The following is a 7,478-nucleotide window of genomic DNA, read 5'->3' as shown; positions in this document are numbered from 1 at the left end:
AAAATGTTAATATAACTAAAAAGTGAGTTTGACAACATCACAGACACAAAGTTATAATGCAAAAATCAGTAGTGCTATATGCTAGCAACAGAAAACGCACAGTTCAAACGTTAAAAGTACCAATTACCATTACATCAAAAATTATGAAATACATGGGGATACATATGTGCATGATTTGTGCTCTATAAACCACAAAACATTGCTGAGACAAATGAAGAGCTAAATAAATGAAGGAATATATCATGACTATGAAACCACAGCAAGCTTAATTATACATACAACAAAGTCCCTGAAAGGAGGTAGAGAACAAGAAAGTCAAGAAATATGGTTAAAATAATGGTTAAAAGTTGGAAGAAAACTCTAAACTCACAGATACTAGAAACTCAGTGAGTCATCATTTACAAGATACAGGAAGAAAGCTATATTAAGGCACCTCATAATGAAATCATTCAAAACCAGTGGCGAATAGGAAATATTCGCAGCCAGAGAGGAAGAGCAGCCAGAGAGGAAGAGAATGTAAGAAAAAAAATCGTGTAATGATGACCATTCACGTAGTTTACAATCCAGCAATTACGTTTTTATATTCCTGAATATATATTATTTTGATACTATTGCACATGTGTACCACATCAGTAAAAATGTACAGAGTTTTTTAAAATGATGAATAAAACAAAACAAAAATTTACATGTCCATTGACATAAGCAGCGGTTTTATCGTGACACATTTACCCAGTGGGATACTTTCCAGCCATTGCCATGAATTAGTTTTAGAAACGTAATGTTGAGAGGAAAAGGTAAGTGTTAAAACAATACAATAGAGTTTAAAACTCACCTCAACTAATTTTAAAAACCATTTCAGATACATATTTAAATGTGATAAAACCATATAAAAGGTATGCAGAAATAGATGGAAGTTATTAAAAATTTTCTAATTCTTGGGTTGGTTGAGAGGTTCAAGGACACTGACAATATTTTATGTTTCATAATATTCATATTATTTATAATATTTTAAATGTATTAAATGTTTAATAAATGATAAAATGTAGAGAAATTGACTAAATGTATATGCCTCAATGAATATATCTATATGTTGAATAAAAATGGTAAAATTCCATTTTTGCATATTAAAAAAACTGACAAGCATACATAATTCACAAATACATGCATGTGTACAAAAGTTAAAAATAGATAAGAAGGGAATATACTAAATTCATGGTAATGGTTACCTTCACACACAACAATTAGGAGGACAGATTGACTGGGATTAGGTTCAGGATCCAGTAAAATTTAAAATTTTGTCTGTAATATTTTCTTTTATTTAAAAAATTGAAGTACAATAAAATGCTGATAACAATCACTTACGAATGATGGACATATAAATGTTTTCTGTAGTATTTCTAAGAGTTTATTCCTCAAAATTGAAATGATAATAAATTAAAGATTCTATGGAAATAGAAGTCCCAAAGTGTGGTTCCTAAGCCTGGAGTCTTTTATATTATTTTTGTTCTGTCTTTCTCTCTTTCATGGGCATTCCTTTAAATATTATTATTTCTTAAAAATCTTCAAATGTCTCCATTTATATGCAGGCTTATGTCACTATTTTTTTAAACAAACATTAACTCTCGACAGGAACAGGCCATTTATTAAAATGATTGTACCTTTGGGAAAAGGAAATACTCAAACCTTTAAAAAATTACTAGACATTGCCCCTGCTTCGATCCTAATTCCCACGGCCCCAAAATGCCACTGTGGTCCCCTAGCCAACCTGGAGGCTTGCCGTGATAAAGTAATAGCCAGGGTCCCTCTCTCATTGGCTCCAGTTGGTATGTTGACTCACCCCCACATGTTCCTGTGCATGTAGTTGGGACAAGCATACTTGAGAACTGACAGGACTTGCTCAATGGCACTCTGGACCCATGGGCATGAATGCTATTATGGTAAAAAGTGCTAAATGAAAGTGTCTGGAATTTCCCCTCCCTAGCAAGGTAGTAAAGCAGGAATAATACCTCATCTGCGAGTGAGCTGCAGAAGTTAATGCCACAATCAAAAGCTTGAACGAAATAGAGGTTAGTGATACCTATTTAACTCCCACTTAACTCTAAGGGTGGCTTCCTAGAAATTGTGCCAGCTTCTTAGCAGGTGGCATCCCAATGAGTTGTGCTGGCACCAAAATGTGTGGCTTCCCAGAGAGTCACACTTCACACAAGAAGGTTTGTTTCTGGTGATTTTCACCTGCACTCAAGGAGGTGGTTTTTGCTCAGAAGTTCCACCCTTTGGCACCTCAGCAACTTCTCTGGCACCCAGTGGGCCGCAGTCACACCCAATGATGCTCACAGCTCAGCTTTGTGGTGGTCGTGGTGAGGGGGGGTGTCTTGTGTAATTCTCCTCAGCCCTAGGAAATAGGTAACGACTACTTCCTAAATATGTCCTTCTATTCTTCAGACTTCTCTTTACCCCTCTTAACAGTTAACCCTTTGGTATCAGTTTATAATTTATTATATTAAATCGCTTTTTAAGTTAAGTAGTGAGATTTAGTTCCTGACTGGACTCTGACTCATACAAGAAGGCTCCAGATGTTTTGCTTATATTGAAAGCATAATTTTTAATAAATTATACTTTTCAGGAATTTTTTCCCAATTCATTCATGTTGCCAAGTTTATTATATAAACTTGTTCCTATCTTTTTAACATGTAAGATCCTTTCTAAATTCTAATACTGATCATTTATGGCCTACTCAGTTTTGATAGAGTAAACCAATTTGATTAATATTAACAAAGATATAATTTTTGGCTTTTAACATTTCTTTGTTGTATTGTCTTCATTTTATTAATTTCTGTTCTTTATAATTTATTTACTATCAGTTTCTTTGGTTTTGAATACCTTTCCTTTTTATTTATTTATTTTGAGACAAACTCTTGCTCTGTCGCCAGGCGCCAGGCTGGAGTGCGGTGGTGGGATCTTGGCTCACTGCAACCTCCACTTCCTGGGTTCAAGCAATTCTCTCCTGCCTCAGCCTCCCAAGTAGCTGGGACTACAGGCGCGCACCACCAAGCCCAGCTAATTTTTGTATTTTTTTTAGTAGAGACTGGGTTTCACCATGTTGGCCCGGATGGTCTTGATCTCTTGACCTTGTGTTCCGCCCCCCTCAGCCTCCCAAAGTGCTGAGATTACAGGCGTGAGCCACTGTGCCTGGCTGCTCCTTTTCTTTTAATAGTTTATTGGGAAAGATAGATTCTTAATTTTTAATCATTCTTTTGAAAGTAGCTATTTAAAATGATCAATTTCCTAAGTATAGCTTTAGCAACATTTCTTAAATTTTGTGTATAATATTTTCATTGTAATTCAATTCCCAATGTGTTCTAATTTTTTCTTTTTTCCTTGCATTTGTGGATCTTTTTGGAAGCATATTGCTTGATTTCAAGTTATTTGAGAGGCTTTCTAGTTTTTTAAACATTAATTTTTGATTTAATTTTACTGTGATCAGCAAATGTGCTTCAACTAATTTTCGTCCTTAGAAATTCCTTGAGATGTTCTTTGGTCCAAATGTGATCAGATGGTAACTGTCCCATGTGCCCTTGAAAAAGGTTTACTCAGCAGTTGTTGCACATTATGTTCTACATTTTTTCATCAGGTTGATTCTGTTTTGCTACTTAAATCTTATCCTTACTGATTTTTTCTCTTAAATCTATCAGTTACCAGGAGATGTTTGTTAAAAAGTTTCACTTTGTGTATTTATTTAGTTTTTCTGTCTCTGCTGTCATTTTTTTGTTTTAAATATTTTAAGAACATGTTATTGTAAATATAACTTAGAATTTTTAAACGTTCTCATTAGATTAATTTATTTAGCATTACAAAATGTCCCTGAATATCTTTATTAATGTTTCTTAGCTTCAAGTTTGTGTTATTTGCTATTAGTACAGTTATGCCAGATTTTTTCCCATTATTTTTATGGTATAAAATTTTCTATGCTTTTTTTTCAATCTCTTTGTGCCATATGTTTAAGCTGTGTCTCATTGGCATTATATACCTTGTTTGTTGTTTATTCAATCTGAAAATTTTTACTTTTTGAGTTAATGGTTTATATTTTTAAAACCTATCATCTTGCTATTTGATTATTAGTAGCTTTTTTTCTTTTTTCCTTTTGTCTTTTGCCTTCTTTTGACCAATCGGTTTTTTTCCATTTTGTTTTTTATGGTTCATTATGCATTCCTTTTATTATTCTCTTAATTCTTACTTGGTAAATAATAATGAGTATCTTTTGCTTAATAAAATTACTATGAATTAGTATTTTCACCAATGTTTTAACCATTTTCCAGCAATGTACAAACTTTAGATATCTTTCACTCCACTTGGTAACCCATAATTTTTTTATTTTAAATTTTACAAGATAATTACTATCATTTACCTTGGACAGCATTAGTTTGTATTTATCCATATATTTATCAGGTTTTTAATTTTTTTACTTTTTATTCGGTACTGTATTTCTGTATTACCAATTATCGTCTCTTCTTTTAATTATATAATTCCCTTTGGTATCTCTTACAGTGTAAATCTGACGATGATAAATTATTTCACTTTCTGTATTTCTGGCAATGTTTGTATTTTGCCCTTATTTATAAAGGATATTTTCACTGGGTATAGGATGCTGGGAAGTCAGTTTTCATCTCTTCTACAAACCTTTAAATGTTTTATTCCACTGACCTATGACTTTCATTGTTTCAATTTAAAAGTCAGCTATATTTTATCGCAGCTTCTTTGAAGATGATATGTCCTTTTTTTTTTTTTTTTTGGTCTGGAGGTCTTTAAGATGTTCTATTTTAGTTTAATACAAAGAAAGTTCACCATGATGTGTTTCGGAGTTCTTTTTATTTTTTGTGTTTGAGGTACAAAAAGATTCTTGAATGTGTAGGTCAGTGTCTTCAGTTTAGAGTAATTCTTGGTTAGTAGTTCCATAAAATTCTATTCCACTTGCTGTCTCTTTTCTGTTTTTCTGGGCTCTAATTCATCTTAGATATTATTACCATGTCTCTTACACACATTTATGCATGTTTTCTTTTTTCTCCATTCTTTACTCTGATTTTATTTTGCTAACATTTTTTCCAATTCTCTAATTTTACCTTCTTTTTTACCCAAACAACTGTTAAACCTATTTCTTACCTTTATAATTTTACTTCTTGTATTTTAAAAATAATTTTTGGGTAAATTATCATTTTCTAGTAAATTTCTCCATCTTGTCACCCAATGTCTTGAACATAGTAGAGTTATTTAAAAGTCCATGTCTGATGTGTGATATCCATATCACTGGGGGCCATCTCCATTATCTACTTTTTCTTGGCTTTTAGTTTATTATTACCTTTTTAAACTTTCTCTGTTGCTGCTATTTAGGATAATTATTTACTTATTTATTTCTTTCAGAGGTAAAAAAGGAATAACAGATGATCAACATTTTTATAACTCAGAAAAGAAGAAACCAAAGTTTGCTGCCCTACCTAAAGAGTAAATAAAGGCAGAGATAAGACTGAATCTAACCATTTTTATTGAGGGCTTGATACTGTGTATAAAAAGAGTGTAGAAAAGCTCTGAATAATGTTAACTTCTAGCAGAGACTATTTATGTGTTGTTTTTCCTCATAGGCGGTTAGAGTAGGGATTTATCACCTTTACATGGTGAGGGAGTGGGAGGCATTGAACTGGATTTCAGATGTTGAGAGAACTGCTCCATTCCTAGTTTGAGGTAACCCTAAAGTAGGGCCTTTCAAGGACTGCAGTGAAAGCATGAGATGGTTTTTGGGGTCGATTCTCCTTTCCAGGACTTGAATGCCAATTATTATATTTCTAGCATTATGAGAAGGACAAAAGCTCTGCTTAGCTTTCTAGCTTTTTAGCGAATGCTTTCTTCTTAGCTGCTCAGTCTCAAGCTGAAAATATTAGGAATAAATAAATTTTTCAAGGAGATAAGCAGCATGGGAAGTTATGCTGACTGCTTTTCAATTCTCTTCTCTTAAACCCAGTCCTCTCAAACAAAACCTGGCCACCCTGAAAGCCCCGTCCAGTTGTTTTATTTCTCCTAGGCCCGTGGATCTGCTGAAAACCATGAGCCTTACATTCAACCTGATCGCTTGTCCAAGGCCACGTACTAATTGCCAGATGCCTTAAGGAAAGAGCAGCAGAGAATGGTGACCTCGCCTCAAAGTTTTTCCTTTTTCTTGGATCATACATAACCTTTCAAGGTCTTACCGACTTTGCAGCTCTCTACTTATTTCAAATAGATAATTTTTTAAATGTTTATCTAGTTCTAATTTTTTTCTTGGCGTGAGGGTTGGTCTGCTACAGCTACTCTATCACAGCCATAAACCAAAATTTAAAAGGATAATGTCCTCATATAAGAATCAGAATTGTCAGTTTCTCTTAGAAATTAAAAAAAAAATCTAGCATCATTGAGCCCACATTCTTGCATGACAGCAGTGGCTAGAGGCAAATAGTCCCCATCCTTTTCATTTCAGTTATATGCTTTCCAGTGGGGTTTTTTCTTTGTGTCTGCCTAACTAAAGGATCCCTGACAGTGAAAAAAGAAGAGGGTCCATGATTAAGCTTTGAGTGATTCTGATACATAATTGTGTTGTAGAAAAGGAGAATCAAAAGTAATGTGAGAATGCATAGCCAAAGAAGTAAAGAAAAACTAGAAGATCGTTATATCATGGAAGTCAAGGGAAGACAGTGTCTCAGGACGGAGGAGGATCAACTGTACTGAGTCCTGCTAAGGCTTCGAGTCAGGCTAGCGCTAAATATTCTAGTATCCTGAGTGACATAAATGTCATTGATGATCTTAGGAAAAACATTCTTAGAAGATTTATAGGCAGGTTGCGTGGTTTGTGTAGTGAATCAGAGATGCTGAAATAAAGTAGTGAATATAGACAACTAGTTACCAAGTTTGTGACAAGAAGGAAAGAGAAAGGATGGGGGCAGAAGAAAAAATATGTGCAGTTGAGCGATAAAAGAAGAGTGGTCTTCCTTGGCACATTAGCTGGCCTTTCCCACTTTCATGCCAGATGAAATGCTGCAAAGACATTTTCTTGAAGGCAAAGAAGAGTAAAAGAGCTGGTCAGCATTTCCATGTCTCAGAAAAGGAGGAAGCAAGGCTTGCTGGGCTATCTGGAGGCTAATTTAGGTTGCTAGAGGAAAGAGTAAATTAAGTCAGAAAAAAGACTGACTCCCACCATCTGCCTGACCTGAGGAGTCACTGTATCTGTATTGTATGAAGTTGTCTTTCCTGCCTTTAGAAAAAGCAGCACTCAGAAGACAGCAGCACAGGGGCTGCCTTATTTTTTCTTTACAAAAACAAGAGGAGGGCTGGGACATTTCCCCCGCTAGCGTCAGGGATCTGTTAATTGGCTCCTCAGTAAAATTACAGACGCAGCCTGCCTGATAATGATTGTAAATGACAGAGACGATCAGGTTTACCTTGGGACGTCCCCAGGG

Source organism: Callithrix jacchus, chromosome 13 (assembly GCF_049354715.1).
Source record: "Callithrix jacchus isolate 240 chromosome 13, calJac240_pri, whole genome shotgun sequence".
Lineage (NCBI taxonomy): Eukaryota > Metazoa > Chordata > Mammalia > Primates > Cebidae > Callithrix > Callithrix jacchus.
The sequence above is the reverse complement of the archived record's forward strand: the minus strand, read 5'-3'. Positions refer to the sequence as shown.